Genomic DNA, 16,803 nt, shown 5'->3' with positions numbered 1-16,803 from the left:
GGCAGCTGTGTTTGACAATTATCTGGGATATTTCAAATTTTCAAACATTTCAGTATGATGAAGCACTGGATACTTCTATTAGTAAGTTTGTGCTTTTTTAAAATTTTAATTGAGATTTTAATTTTGGTTCTCTACACACATTTCAATTTTTATCAGTGAATCCACCTCACTTTTCATGCAAAACCATCAGAGATCAATTCTAAACAGCTGTGAGTAGTCATAATTCTTTAAATATTGTAGGCAGAAATGTAACTTAAAGTTATTATTTTAAATGTAATTTGTGTTTTCTTCATATTGGCCCTTAAATTATCAATGCCATCACAAACCTGATCAAAAATTTTACCTACATGCTTGGAAAACCTTTTGTTAGCAATTTCACATGTGACTGTGTTTGAAGAGCTAGCATGGACTACATGGCAGAAACCTCTGATAATGTTACTCAAAGTTTTAATCACACCTTGATAAATTTGACTGCTTCTAATTTGAAGCAAAATCAGTCTATAGTGGCTAAATGTTAGCATTGATGTCTTTTTTTAATCTAATACCAGACACTCTTATTATTATTAATCTACTGTATTAATAAAAATCCTAATCATACTAGCACTGAGAAGAGATTAAAAAAAAAAAAAAAATAAGTATTTACCAGAGGGACTTCTGCTTGGTTTTAGTAAAGCCCAGCACTCAGTTCATAAAGTGGAATCATTACTTGAGTAGTCAGAAGAAAATGAAGGGTGGATCTCTGATCCTGACATTTTCACTGCAGGATTTGCCATTTCTTCAATGGCAGTTTGATCTCAAAATGGTGATTTGAATAAGAGCAGCCTGTACCCCCAGATCCAACATGCCAAACATGCAGCAATTCAAAACACAGAACATCTGCTCCTTCCCAGGTACTGCACAAAAATACAGGAGCTCTTTGGAGTGAACTTTTAAAGCTACTGATGCATTTCTAAAAACACAGGAATGGATGAGGTGTAAGCACAAAGTGCTGGCAGGCACCCTGAGATCAGGATGGTTCCTGTCACTGCTGCACTCCAAGGATTTATTTCATGTGTCCTCTGCAACCAGCTCTGCCCCTGTTTGTGCCTCTGTAAGGGCTCTCACCAATAAAATTGTAGACAATAACAAAATTATTCCTGTTTACTCACATCAAGATAACTCTGTGTACCTAATTCTGGACTAGCAAAACTATTTAATTCAATTTTGCAACAACACCAATTACCCAACCTGAATTTATGCAGAAAAGAGCTGCTCTAGGTTAGTGTGATAATTCATGCAAATTTTATAATTTCCTTCCTCAAAAACCTGGAAGCTGAGCCATAAAATTTAAATGCAGAGAGCATCTACATTGTGTGACTCAGCAAGCCAAAAGTTGTTGCTGTTCCAAGTGAGGGTGTCTTTGTTTTAGTCTCATCTCCTACTGACACAGATATTTGTATCAATATTTCTGCATAAACATTTGCATTTGTGTGTAAAGGTTGGCATCTATACCTGGAGAAACTGTGGAAAAGGGCAAATTTGGAAAGGAAAAACTTAAACTACCCTTTCTACATAGTGGAAGCTCTCACAGTCCTTAGCAAGTGTTATCTGAAGTGAACCAGTTGCCACTGATTTTCTCTGCTGGCAAACAAATGTCAACCTGATTTAATCTAACTACTCATTTAGAATAAAAAACTCCACATAAAGCTAAAAATCTCCTACAGAAATAATCTGAAACGTTGAGGGGATTACAAGGGTATTGGAAAGAGCTGCACAGCTGCTGGCTTTGAGCTCCAACAGATTATTTTAAGAGTATAAGTAAGATTTTCTGGTATATCTGAGAATAAATAACAAATAATCCACAGAATGCTGACTGATCAATTACACTGTGCTTAAAGTTTGAAGTAATCTCTTTTAAGAAGCCTTATTTCAGAATTCAGCCAAATCAGAGTCTTGTTGGCCATCATAAGAAAAAATGCCTTTGAGTCAGGTGACACAAAAATATTGCTCTAAATGTTTTCCTGGTTCTCAAAGTGCATTGATAAATACAGATATTTTCCTCAACTTTCACTAAGCAACAAAGAAAACTGCAATTTAATAATGTGAAGCAATGATTCTCCACATCGTTCCAATGGTAGCATTGCCCACTCTTGTGGAAGATTCCAACCAAAAAATTAAAGCCAGAAATGCAAGCTTAGTTAAAACTTCAGTAAATAAGTTCTTTAAAGACTACACATGATAACCTTTGGATGTTTTAACCAATAATTATTAAATATGGGCTTAAAATATAAATCTTCTTTTAAAATATGAACCACTTCCAAAGTCTAGGATGACCTCTATGGAGAGCTGTACCCTGAAACTCTTAACACAACAATCTGTACTGAATTCTTTTTAGAAAATAACTTTCTAAGCTGCCTAAAGTGTGGTACTGTTATCTCACATATCACCAGCTACATAAATAAATAGGTAAATAAAAAAATTTTTAAATGCAGCTTCAAAGAAATTCATTTTGATCACTTAGCTCTGCTTTTATCCCATATGCAGGTGTGTTTTTCAATGTTCTGTGAAACCCAGTCCATCAAAGTCTAATTTAAGTATTTTCCTAATAAATATACCTTAAAAAACAATATTTCATGACATCTAAGACTGCAGGAAAGAAATGTTTCATATTGCAGTCCAGAATGTAATAGTTGGTGCCTTCTATCAGCAACTATTAAGAATTAAAATATTAATGTTGAAGAACCATATAACACACAAAGAACATAAATTTTGTTCTTGAATTACTGGAATAAAATTTACTTTTAAAAGGAAGGAACTAGAGGGTAAATACACACAAGTTTCTATAAGAAAACGTTTGATTTTGCCCAATGGTGGCCTGAGGCCAAGAAAAAAATTGTAGGCAACAGAAATAATGGATTGTCTTTTTTTTTAACACTGCATTTCATAAACTTGCAAGTTAGTATCAGCCTCTGAATTTATAATTTATCTTTACTTAAATCTTAATTACAGTTTTTATACAATTAAAATCAAAAAATTGCTGAGATTTTTAATCCACTTGTGGCTAAATACAAGATATTTTTCCACTGCCTCTAGCAGTTTTATCTTTTTTAACTCTGACAAAATTAGATGCTTTCCAGTCACATACGATTGCTTTGCCATAACACTGTTCAAAGTCAAAAAATACTATTTAAAGCTAATAGTAAGATTTTGTGAAAGTTGGAGCTGTTAAATTACTAAAGTGTTACATACATAGGATTGGTGGATAATGGCTATGGTGTTCTTTATCTTGCAGAATGTAAATGTAGCTAATAGTGTGGAAAAAATCATTTTAATACTTAGCTGAGATTGAAGAAAATAAAGGAATAGAGAAAGACATTCAAGAAGTAAAATTCACACTGAATAAACCAGAGCAAAAAAAGAAAAAGGGGGATATTCTTATAAAGTATTCTAAATGTTAGAAAGAAATTCCCTCTTTTGTAACAACAAGATTTTTATTAAAATGAGCTCAGGAGTCATGGAGGTTCTGTTCCATCTACCAGAACAAGCTTAAGCAATTTGAACCTGACTTAAAAAAAACAGTTTAATGCTGTTTAATGGGAATGAATCTGACATGATCCAGTCCTGCTACTCTAAGGGATGTATTGGCTTCCAAGAGAAGAAGCCCCATTGATGTGTGCTCTGGAACAGGGTCTGGGAGGTGGATCCACCCCAGGGGTGATCCTGATGCCAGAGCATCCTTGCAGTGTCCCTGGTGTCCTTCTTAATTCAGTGTCAATAAACATGTCATCTGTCCTACAATGACAGAGTTAAAACAGGAGTCAAACAGAAACTCAGGTCTGCAGTGCCATTTTGAACTGGCAAAATGCAAATATCCAACCAGTCCTGCTGCCCTTCAGTGTGCAGAGAAAGGAGCCAGCTGGATTTGCAGCAATATTGGAGGCACAGCCACTCTGTGCCTTGGCTTTGGCTCTGGATCAGCACCCAGCCAGCACTGGGGCTGGGAATTCCAGCCCCACCAAGGCACTGACACGCTGCCAATGAGGGGAAAAGAGAAGGCACACCCAAAAAACACCACTGGACTTCATTCCATGGTGTTTACACTTCATGCTAACCACTCCTTACTGATAGTGACATTATTAAGTGATAATCTATGATCCCCCATGGCCATATTTGACTTCAGTTCCATCAGTGTGAATCCAGAATTCACCTGGTTTTCACAGGCATTGCCTCAGCTCAGTGCTAACCTCAGCCCAGCCCATTCTCACCAGTTCACACAGGCTCAGATCATTGTTCCAAGGATGCCCTTTGGCTTCTACATCTTGTGACAATACACAAAATATCTCAATGCTTGACAAAAATTACCAACCCGATCATTATTGCAGTTCCCTTACTCAAAACAAATGAAAGCATTAACAGCTATTTCTGGTGCAATTAATTGCTGTTCCCTATATTTAACTGCAATTATAATAAGACTAAAACATCCAAAGATAACAAATATTACATTACATACACTACTGAACCTGTTTTACTACAAATTTACTACACATTTTCATGTAAAAAGAACCTCCCTGAAATATTAGTGAGTCTCATATGGAAATAGAAAGATATGGAGAATAATAATGTGCTGACAGCTATAAAGAAGGTACAAGAGCACACCCATCCTCACAAAGAATTCAGCAATAAACTTAAAATAATGCCTTTCTCTCTTCTAATTTAAGGGAAATGCAGGTAAAACTGCAGCAATAATTAATGAGGCAAAAAGAGCCTTTAGATTAATGAAGCAAGTTAATTTCCCCAGGATCAGGTACTGTTGTTTAATTTTTACCAGAAGTTAAGGCTGCAGGCATCTGATCACAATTCTCAAACAGAAGTAAAAAAATATTTAATGGAATTAGTAACTTTTTTGAAATGTAAATCAGTCAACAACCCATTGTAGAGGTACAAAAATAATTTAGCAACGTCTACCAAGTTTATTAATAATTAAAATCACCTTAATATGTATGTTTCTATGGTTACACTTAATGTGTTTAGAATACAGAAAGATCTTAAAACAGTCCCAGGATTTCCCAGCTAATATGAAGAACAGAGATGGCTTTGAAATTGATCTTTAGAAAGAATAGCCAAGTCATTTCAACTGCAAATCATTCATTTCAATTTCAGCCACAGAAATCAATGGGCAAGAAAACAGATCTCTCATCAATTAGGACTGCTTCTCTACATCTATCACTTTGACCTATCCTGGGGATTTTCAATTGACAGCACAGTATATCAGCATTAAATTAAACCCACAGAAAAATAAATATTGGAGAAATTTATATTAGAAAGTTTAGTTGCTAAATTTAACCCTTCTGCAGTATCTTGGAGAGGAAGCCTGGAACAACTCAATTAAAAACCCCAGGTTCAAATTACCCCAACCTCCAGGACAATTCCTGCATGTTGGACAAACAAGGGATGTGCCAGCCCAGCATCCCAGGGGGGACAGCAGCAAGGATCCAAACTAAAACCCTGTAGTAGACATTATAAAATCTCCTTTATAGGAGTACTGGAGATGCACAAATTCTCAGAAATGCCAGAAGAAATAGCTTTAATTCCATTTTAACTGCAGATTACACACACCATCATGATGAAGGAAATGAGACACCTAAATTCACTGCAAATGTGGGCCTTGGAAACTTAAATCTCACTGCTTTCAGAAATAGCTTTTTGTTTCTACCATTGCCTACATGCTTTGGAAATGCAGAATGACTCTTTAAATAACAAAGCAATATTTGAAGACAAATAATGAGTCAGACATTCCTCAGCCCTTCTCTCTGCTTTCCAGACATATTTGAATGATAGAAATTGTATTTAGAAGAACAAGAGCTTAACCCAGACATGGCTTGTGGAATTACAGAACTGCAAAGTAACTATTTGTGCAGCCACCCTGAAATGTTCCTGCAGTGTGTTTTCTTTACAAAGAGAAGTACAAGTAATTCAAAAATGAACCAAAAATTACAGAGGAATGGTTGGGGGTCATTCCTGGATTCTCCCTGCAGTGGTGATCAGTGTCATCCTGTGCCAGCACAACACCAAGGACACCCTTTCCTTTTGGCCTCCACATCTTGTGACAACACGCAGAATTTCACAGTGCTTGACAAAAATTATCAACCAGTCCTAACCTTCAGTACTGTTAAATCACTCTGCAGCACTCTAATCTTCCCATTCCTTGTCAGTCTCATGACTCATTTTGGATGATCTGCAAACTCTGTCACTGCAATGTCTCCTTTCCCAGATAATTTCTGTTGTGTTAAACACAAATCACTTTATAAATCCTTGAAATATCTATTGGCAAAACCTTCCCTATGGAAATCTGTTTCCACACCGATGTTTCAATCATTTTTAGCAGAAGGAAGCATTTTCTCTCAGTAGAGAAACCCAAGTATGGTTTATTGATCAGATTTATCTACACTTTCAGCTTCTCCACAGATCTCAATACATTTAGGAAATATGAATTGCCTTAGAAAGACCCATGTTGACTGTTCACTTCATGATCTTCCAAAGTTTATCTGTTCCAGTGACTGCTGCATCTGGGCTTTGACTGCCTGGGGCAGGAGTGGGATTCAGTGGGCTGTAATTCCTAATGTTTCTCAAGGATTTTAGGGAGCTTTTTAAAAAGAATGGGAAGGATGTGACCCCACATTCCAGAGAAGCCAAGGTGCAGCAGTAGCTACCTGCCACAGTCAGGATTTAATTCCCAGTCTGAACTCCACCAACTTGCTCTTTGCTATTTTATAATATTTTTTTCTCTTCTGCTCTGAATCCATTTCTTTTGACACTTCATTTTGAGATACTCCATCATATTCCTGTCCCTCCACTGAGAACATCTGCAGTGTGGCACAGCCTCCCTTCTTTCTAAAATAATTGAAATATTTACTGGTAGTTTATAGTTTTCTCTTCCACTTTGACAGGAATTTCACTTTTGTGAGGGAGGTTGGGGATTTTGAAGAATCCTCTTAGAGTTTTTTGAACCTCCAATAGATTTAAAACTGTCTGCATGAACTGTTTGCCAGGTATTTGATTGTCACCCAGATCTATGAAACTCAAAATCTCCTGACTGTAAATTCATGACTGAAACAAATGGCAGGCCCTGTTCCTAAATTATGTGCAATGAGATAATTTCTCTCTCTCTTCAACATAATAATTTCTTTGAAAGCTGCTGCAGGAGGGTCCCCATGGTTCATTACACAAGCAACAGGGAGTCCCTCCTTGAGAGAATCAAGGACAAAAAATGACAGCTGAGCTGTATTTTCCCTCTAGTCTTTGATTTAAAAAGCTGATGAGAAAATTTCTGTCTAATTCTAAAAATCTAATTAACTCTGGTTGCCAATAAGAACTCTAGAAAGTAGTTGTTTTGAAAAGCCTGTGAAGAAGGATTTATTTTTTTTTTTATTTTTTGTTCTTGGCTCTGCTGCACTGGCCTGGGTTGTACCTGTCTCCATCTCCATAAATTATAAGCACCTATGCATACACATGAGTTATCATCAGGGAGCATGTGCTTCATTTGTTCCCAGAATTAAAAGGCTGTTCAGGATGGGAGCTTTCAAGATGAAAAATGTGGTCAAAGCTTGTTTTCTAGTACATGAGGAAAGGAGCTGCTGGGTGCAAACAGCAGCAGCACGGCCTGAACCACATCTGTACCTCCTTGGATAAAGAGTTTGGAACCACCAATCTCTGTGGAATCTTGGGGAAATAAATACCATCAATTTTCTGTTATTTACAAAATAACTTTCTAGTACTTACAAAGAATATCCTTCATCAGTCATGCCCAAAAGGAAACAATATGAAGTTTATATGATTTCTCATTAACAGATAATTACACTTTTTTTTTTTCCAAAGCATTATTTATCATTATTGAGTTGAAGTTTTTTTTAAGAAAAAAAAGAATATGATTTATTGACAATTAGGATTCTCATAAGAAAATTACTTAATGCAGTAATGATGGTATAGGAGTTTGAAAAAATAATCCATGCATAATAAATTCTATTAATTCAAGTTAATTTTGGTGTTCTGGTGACCCTTAGCAAATTCAGGTTTGCCCAACAGCACAGTGAAACTGGAGGAAGTTGATTCCTTATATTTTCCTGTTTGCACACTTTCAAGATGTTCTGCATTGCCCATTTTGCTGCATGAAATTCATACAGATCCTTACAGTTTTGCTTTTACACAATTAGCAATTTGCCCACTGCAGACTTTGCCCTTTCCCTGTGTCTGATTTAACCATTATTCCAACCCTACAAGAGCTTCTTCAGGAACATTCAATGGCTTCTTTGTCAAGTAGAAAAGGATTTGTTGAGGAAAGCCTGTTTTGCTAATCATCTGATTTCTTAGTCTAATCTCCTGAAAAAGATAACATTTAACTGATCCAACTCAAGCCTTTTGGCTAGTTTTGACCAAATTTGATTTAAAAACATCAAACATGCAAAGTTCCTAGAAGTTCCACAAAAAAATTGGAGCAATGCAGAGTGAAAAGACCTTTGGCAGAGACAGAGAGGAAGGAAGAATTTCCATTTTTCACATGTATATTCATTGCCTGATCAGGTCAGCTGCAGGATTTGCTCCCTCTTATCCCAGTTTGAAATATCAGGAGGCAGAAAATAACCCCAGTGGTGCTGAGGGGATTATTTAGGGTCATTGTGCAAAAAGTGCTACCATTGATAAGAGCAGCTGGGTTTGTTGCACGGAATTTTTATTTATTGGAAACCAGCTCTCATCACTTCTATTATCATAAAATACTTGTAATATAATGTAAATCAGGCTTGAACATGAATTCTATTAAATTAATATAGCCCCTGAATTCAAGTTTTCAAGTTGTAGCCAAGCTCAGCTACATCTACGCTACTTTTTTTTTTTCAATTCTAATAAGTAAAAAATATATTAAGACACATGTTATTGGATTATAGGGATCACTACTACTTTCAATTTCTGGACTTCATTGTTGAACAGATTCCTATTATCAACTCCATTCTCAAGCTCAATTGGAAATGTAAGCTTAATAGTTTTGTCCATGCTTTGTAGAAATAAAAACCTTCTGAAGCTGTTTGAACCTTGATGAAAATCCTATTTCCCAAGTGTACTTTAAAAATTTTCCCAAAAAACACATTGAATAAAGTGTTTTTAACTTGATGTGTACATGATCAGCTTAACCCACATTTCCTCCAAGGGTCCTTTTTTCCCTCTGCAATCTCCCAGGAGGGTTGACCTTATCAAAATTCCTTTTCCACTTTGATGGGAGGATTTCTGTCAGCTTCAGCATGCTCAGGGTCAGGCAGGGTACAGGAAAGTGAAATGTTTTAGTGTGTGCTTACAAGGCTCCATGGCACTGCTGAGGGATCAGCTCAAGCTTACAAAGACTTGGCTTAAACTGCAGCTCAAGTTAAATATTACAAAAATAACACCCTGGCAAAACTGTGCAAATGTTTTAACAGTCACTTCAACTCTTAAACAGAATGTGTATAAATATTTATGCCATGTTTTCCACCTGTTCTTCAGGAACATGAGGCAGATGGAAACATGGCAGGGAAATAAAGTGTGGAAGAGCAGCAGCGCAAGGGACATTTTTGGATGGAAAAGCAGAATTTCCAATGACAGGGAGAAGAACTCACAACAGCAATTTATAGATTAAAATGGGAGGAAAACACCTACAAAGTCAACAGCACTGACCAAAATGAGAGCTGATGGAAGTCTGGATAAGTTCTACAAGTCTGTAGTCATTTATTGCTGTGCACAGCTGAAATGTGTGCATACACATTTGCATTTTACCTATATATAGATAAATACAGCATGGAGGGTCTGAATTCTGTGTTTAAACACCAAATATATACATTCCAATAATCACCCTGACTTCATAAACAGCCTGAGAAAATTTAAGGAACATCATGGCCAAACCAAAAATCCACCCTCTTGCTAACTTAAACACAGAACTTTGGAAAGCAGGTTAATCCCAAAAAATTACATTTCTCTAAATTCTTCATTTGCCTTTGTTTAAGCAAAGTGTCTGTGGCAGAAAGTGATTTTTCTCTTTGTGAGTCATTCCAGAGAAAGTAGAGTGGCCAAACTGAATTCTTCTTTTCCAAACACAAGCAAAGGGAAATTACTTGATATGTGGGATTTTTGTAATTGAAAGTTTTAGGTCAACAGTGGAACACTGATTAAAATGAAATCATTTACGTTTTTATATATTTGACCAGAAAGAAAAATAGGTCAATAGAGAAGAATGACATTAACTTCAAAATTAGGTATTGCAGAAACCTTTTCCAGCCTCAGCATTCCATCATTCTGCCCTATAGACCATACCTCACTTACTCCATTTCTGAATTCAGCCAACAGGGTTGCACAGCAAGTGATGAAGATGATAAACCAGAAAGGTTAAAAAAAATGTGCCTTTAGAGGGCAGCTGGAAAAGAGCACCAGATGTTTTAGAAATGAGAAGGGAAAATGTTTCCTGAATTAAAACACAGCTGTCATTATGGATAATGGCATCATACTCCTTTATTCACCCTATTGATCAGTTGCTGTACATCACCCTAAATTGTAAGTGGAAAAAATACCCCAGGAATCATCCATGTATGATAAAAGCAAGGGCAAAACACAAAAAGGTTAAAATTCTCTTCAATTAATCACTGAAGAGAATCAGCAGTTAGGGAGGAGGAAGAAAATTACTGTTGTTCCCTGAGTGACAGCTATTTACTCCACCTTACAGATGAGCCATATATAATACATATAATTTTTCCTTCTGGAAATGCTCTGCCAACCATCTTTACTTAATTCCATTTTAACAAGCCACAGCTGGTAATATCAAATTTGTCGCCAGACCAGGCTGCAAAATGCCTTTATTAAAGTCTTTCATTAATGAAAGCACCAAGGTTGACAGTATGACAGTATCTAGTTTGTAAATTGGCAGGGATAAGTTAATTTTGTTCCTCAAATGTCATTCATTTGGATATTGCTTTATATTGTATTATAAACTTGCTAACAATTGACTGTATAACAAGAAACCAGAGGAATTATTTGGAAGGGAACAGGAAAACAATCATGTTTGAAGCAGTATGAATCAGTTCACAGCTATCAAATAAATATCTTAATTGATTTAAAGGAAGCTCTGTGGTAGTGCTCTCTCCCTGACTTTGATATTTTGCAGTTTTTATGTTAACATATTAACATATCACTCTACTAAATAAAGCTGGGTAAGTCTGTTGCATCTCTCATCCCACTTAAGATAAAGTGTTACTCTGAATAGATTTGTAGGAAGAAACTTTATAAATTAAAGGATTAAACAAACAGAAATCCTGCATCCAAATATCCTGTTTTACCAATCCAAGAATACAGAATTAGGCTCTGCATCTTGTTAAGTTTCAAATTTGGCCCTGCTAAGAATGCAGAGACCCAGTTTTTGCTCAAAACTGTACATTCAATAAGAAAATAGATTCTAGGAACTGGACAGATTGAGTGGGTATTCCAAACAACTGAACTGAAACAAAACAGAAAGTCAAGGTGGAAAAAAACAACTTCCCATCAGTCAGCTCAGGATACAGGATCATTTTGGAAGACTGTAAAGATGAAAGGTAACAAAAAAATCAGTCTGGTTCCATGAAAACCACAGAGAATGGGGTTAGGGAATGATAATTCTCATTCTCCATCCCTAGTCATTAGTTGGAATAGCTGTTATGTCTGAAAATAATCCAAACATTTTAAACTTGAGCCTACAATTAGGTTACTGTGCCAATGACAAATGACTTTCCAGGGTTTTATTTCATCTTAGTTACTTTCCATAGGCAATTTACTGGCAGGGACAGACTTTTTTCTCACCTCTACCTTAATTTGCAGCACAGTTTAAAATTATCAACGCCTGAAATCAAAGTTAAGACAAGCAGTGTGGCAGTTAAACTGCAGCATACTTTGCTGAACAGCTTTAGAGCAGAAAATCTCTTCTGTTTGCTGCCTTCCTTCAGGTCATTAATATGATTTATTATGAAGCAGGAAATTAGGTACTGGATATATCAATATTGTTCAGAAAATTCGATTCCATCATTGCCACATAACTGCTTTATCTCCAACAATCTTGTAACCATAGTAACTAGATTAGAAAGTATTCCCCAAATGTTTTAAAATTCTTTTATTCTTATTAGCAACATCAAACATTGAAGAAATTATGGTAAATTATTGTTTTCCAGTTTTCCAAGGCATTTGCAACTTGTGTGATTCTTCCGAAAGTCTTAAGTAAACAGGTGTATTTTAGCAAATTTTCCCAATAAAATTCTATTAGCTGAAAGAAAACAAATGTGTTCTGTTGGAATTGTTTATGTGAATGTCAGTATTCTTTAAAAAGGGAGGGCTGAAGAGACACCTCTCAGACAAAGAGACAAATCTGAAGTGCTGTTTTCACTTAATAGTTTGTTAGGACATCAAATACATATCCTTTAATGAGAATTAATGTGCTGTAGCTTAATAATTCATGGACATGCAATGAAAGCCCTTTCATTTAATGGAGTGCTGCTCTTTTCATTGCTTCCATTGCTGAGGTAGGCTGGTGTTTTTCCCTGAAGGTCAGGAGTGTGCCATTCCTCCATGGATTTAATCAGATGTTAAACCCTGACACCTCCAACCATCCAGGCCCAGCTCAGCAGGGTTTTACACATTTCAGGAACACCAGAGTTGCAGGAAAACTGGAGGTGTCTGTTCTGTCAGGATCAGAAGCAGCTGTGTTATGCAACTGTGAACACATATTTATCAAATATTGTCTTCCCTCCTCAGTACTGCTGGTGGAAATTAATTCCTCTTCTTTGGGTACCAGAAACTTTTCTTTTAATCTTATGCCAAAATTTATGTCCATTAGTTATTACACCAGTGTATTCCTTTCACTTAAATCATCTGGATTTACAGAAAATGCTTGTGCTAGGCAGAGCAAATTGAGCTCATATATATTTCTGCCCAGTCTTACTATACCTGGACTATAACTTGATTTTTTCTCTAAACCCAATCTTTGTTTCTTGATGGATTTCAAAGAGCTTTATTTATTGCCTAAGTGCTATTCATAAATAACACCCTTTTCCATTTGTTCACTTTTCTGCCTTGTTTGCTTCTTTTTTCTATATCCTTATCTGTGGATATGCCTTTCCCACGTGGAATTGTAGACGTATTTTAGAAGAATGCTCTCCTTTTATGCCATCAGACTTATTCAAGGAATCAAAATTCCTTGTGTCTCTGTAATTCCATCTCCTCTCTGAAAAAGTTCCTCACCCACTTCTTCAGCAGTCACCAAAATATTTTTGTCTTCTGGACAAGCCAAAATTCTTGCTGATGACCATTTCCTGTTTTCTGACCATGCTCTGGCACAGCACAACCACTGCATTTATGTGATGATGATTTGAAAACAAACAATGGGATATTAAAAAATTAATCCTTAAAAATCCAGTAAATGTTTCCTGTAGACCCCATGCCTAGTTCCATTATGAGAAATGCATTCTTTTTCTTCCACATCATTTTTAGTAACTGAAACAAAGATTCAGGCCAATTATTTGGATTCAGACCTTTCCCAGCCAAGCAGCTGATAATCACTCACACAGATCCCTCTCGTGGTGTTGGAAAGGTTTTGGGGTTTCTGCACATCATTCTCTTCCCTGTGAGCACACACCATTATCCTCCAGGACATCCATCCTTGCCAGGTCCTTTCCTCCTCAGCTTTACACTCCCTCTCATTTTCTGCTTAATCTTCCAGTGGTACCAAAAAACTTCTTAATTCAGCTTTTGTTTCACTGTTGCTCCACTCTTATGTCTTCCTCTAACCTACAAACCTTCTGTCTGGATTCTCTTCCCAGGCTGAGATCATGATCATCTCTTTTGACACTTCAATTTTTTGCCTGAAGTTTGACATTTTTTTACAGCTGCTTTCTTAGTCCATGGCAATTCTCTTCTGTGAAGCATGCAATTTATGGTATATAAATAGTATAGCCACCAAAAATACCAGCTTGCAGCAGCTTTTTACATCCAGTTTTCTTCAGCTTCCTGCCTTCTTCAAGTGTTTTTCTACTGCTGCTTTAACAGGCAAGATGCATTTGCTCTTTGCCTTAAATTCACATCTCAGAAGAGGAAAAAACATACCACTACTTCATTGATCTTAAAGATTTTTTATTCTGTTTGCAAGCTTGGACCACTTCTAGTCTTGAGATTTTGTTGGGGTCAGTCCTGCCATGCAAGTGCAGCTAACAGCCAGATCAGGGGCAGGAAGTATAGAAAGTTTCTGATCAAAAATAACTGATCCAGCCCCACACCCCCTCCAAAAGACAAAACAGACAAATAACAGCAAAAAAATTCTTATGGGAAAAAAATAAAGTTTTGGGTTTGATTTATTCAATAATTTCCTGCAAAGACTCCGGTGTAACTCTCTCTGTGTTCCGCCCTTCACTGAGCATAAAATGTCCTGCCAATTTTCACCAGGCTTCCAGATTTTACCTGCCAACAATTGCAATATTCATTCTTATGCAGGACATCTCCTTTAAACTGGAGAATAGAATCCTTGATTCACCATTTGTCCATCCATAACACGAAGAGCAAATCCTCTGAGCCTAGATAAACACAGTCTCACTTTGCAGGTGTCCTTCTCTTCTGAAGTGTGGGAAAAGAGCTGGGACTTGTTGAGCATCTCCACAATTCCCTTTGTGCTCCTTGGGGTCAGCATTAGTGAGGATTAAACTTCAAAAAGCGCCATCCTCAGCTGAAGTGTGCCATTGTTTGCACATGCACAGAACCACCACTCTAAATTAGTCTTAGAAAACATTTCCATGGTGAAGTGGAGAATAATACAGTGGAAGTACAAAATAATCCTGCATCCCACTGCTTTGGATTTCATTTGACTTCATGTGGACAAATAAACCGGAAAAGCAGCATATGGAGAGAGACTAAAAATTGAATATCATATCCCAGTGCTCTATCAGCAAGAGCTAAACAAAACACATCAATAACAGCCAGGAGTTGTAGCCTGGGCCATCTGGTCACAAAGGTTGTATTAAAATGTTTTAATCTCAGGGTTCTCCCTCAGGCACAAAGGCACAATATGTAAAACCTTAAATCCTGCTTAAAGGTGAGATTTCTCCACCTACAAGCACAGCAGGCTATCCTAGGATAGTTATTTAATTAAGAGCTACCCTAGTGAAGGGTGTGGAAATGGCAAGGCAATAATCCAGTTCCTGAGTGGGGATGCTGGAAAGCCAGGGACAGCACAGAGAACAGGCTTGACACATGTACCTCCTTGTTAACCTAAATACTAATTGAAATTTTTTTGTAATTAATTTGAGCAAAACACTGTTTTCACTTGTCCAGTGCAGTATCTCCTTCCTGATATACATATATCAAAAATTCATGAAGGAAATCCTCTAAAATTCCTATTTTTTTTTCTTTTATGATGTGATTCCTAACTGTGAAATAAAACTCAATTAATTGTCCTCCCTCTGCTCTCCTCTTTCCACACATCTGCCCAGCTCCCCACTAAGTGCTAATCAGCATTTCACCTGTTGGCTGCTGCAATCACTTCCAAACAACCTTGTGCAATTCCAGCCAGCACAGCATGAGGTGGAGAGCAAGAGGAAATCAGAACAGATTAATAAACCACGCTGGTAATTTGCTAAAGCAGGGAAAAGTAAGGGAAAGTAAGAAAGAAAGGGAAAATAACACACTGGAAACCTGACTTCTATGTGAACACCCAGACAGGATCACGTGGTGGTACCACACAAGTCAAAAATCTGAAATTACCCTTATCATCCATTCCATGCAGTCAGGACAGCTTCATATTCCTTCTCATTTTTGAAACTCTGTTATGACATGCAAATTATTCTCTGGATGTTTTGCCTCTTCCCCAAAACACCATAGAAACCACACAAATCTGCAATGTCCTTCTGCAGGGATCACAGCAGAGCAGAGATGGCAAAGGGTTTTTTCATGAGGTTCAGGAAAAACCAACACCCAGCAGGAGCTGTGATCCATCAGTCCATGTGGCTTCTGAAGATGAGCCCCAAAATATTTTGGAAGAGGGAATAAACACGTTCCTCACACCTCACAGAAGTGAGCAACTAAGTGAATTTTTAAAAATTCATGAAGCTATGGAAAGCTGATGATAAATATCTAAATTTAAGGGAAGGATGAACAGCTTTTTCTCCAACTTGTGCAGGATCTGACACAGGTACAGGAACCAGAACTCTGAGTTACTACAGACATCCATTGTGGTCACCAGAACCTCACAGCCTGTCTTGTGAAGATCTGAAAAGTTAGAAAGACCTGAAATAGCTGCTTTTCTTTTCTGCATTGATTTTGACAGAATTTCTTCCCTACAATCAGTAGGTCTGAGAGTCCAAACCTTTTTATTTATGCTTTGTTCAGCATTCAGTTGCAAATTACCACAGTTGACCTAGAATATGTCATTCCATTATCTTAAATATCTCTAAAACTTCTGTCTCCCCTGACACATGCATAATCTCTCTTTCTGTTTGCAATATATTCCAGCCAAATTAATCATCTGGAAACCTAAATTGGAGCTATGCTGAAAAAACCCCATAAAAGATTGTAAAAATTATAACACCTCCAAATGTTTCAAGGTGCTGATCATTTGCAATTCCTGTAATTTGAACATTAGTTGAGGACAGGTTTCTCAGGGCCTTTGAAAAGCAGCCTGCCAGATGCTCTCACATTTCTGTCTTTGTGCATCCTCTAAGGCACTTGTGATGCCCAAGAAGCACTTCAGGAACAGGGACAAATCAGGATGACAAAATGCCAGGAAAACATTGCAGCACAAACAGG

The 16,803-nt window shown here is 37.0% G+C and overlaps 1 protein-coding gene across 2 annotated transcripts in view; it reads right to left on the bottom strand.

The window, feature by feature from the left end:
- CDH13 (cadherin 13) overlaps nucleotides 1-16,803 on the bottom strand; it is a 441,709-nt gene that overhangs the window by 241,443 nt on the left and 183,463 nt on the right. The gene's annotated exons all lie outside the window — the stretch shown is intronic.

This window comes from Melospiza georgiana, chromosome 14, assembly GCF_028018845.1.
Source record: "Melospiza georgiana isolate bMelGeo1 chromosome 14, bMelGeo1.pri, whole genome shotgun sequence".
Taxonomy (NCBI): Eukaryota; Metazoa; Chordata; class Aves; order Passeriformes; family Passerellidae; genus Melospiza; species Melospiza georgiana.
The sequence above is the reverse complement of the archived record's forward strand: the minus strand, read 5'-3'. Positions and strand labels throughout refer to the sequence as shown.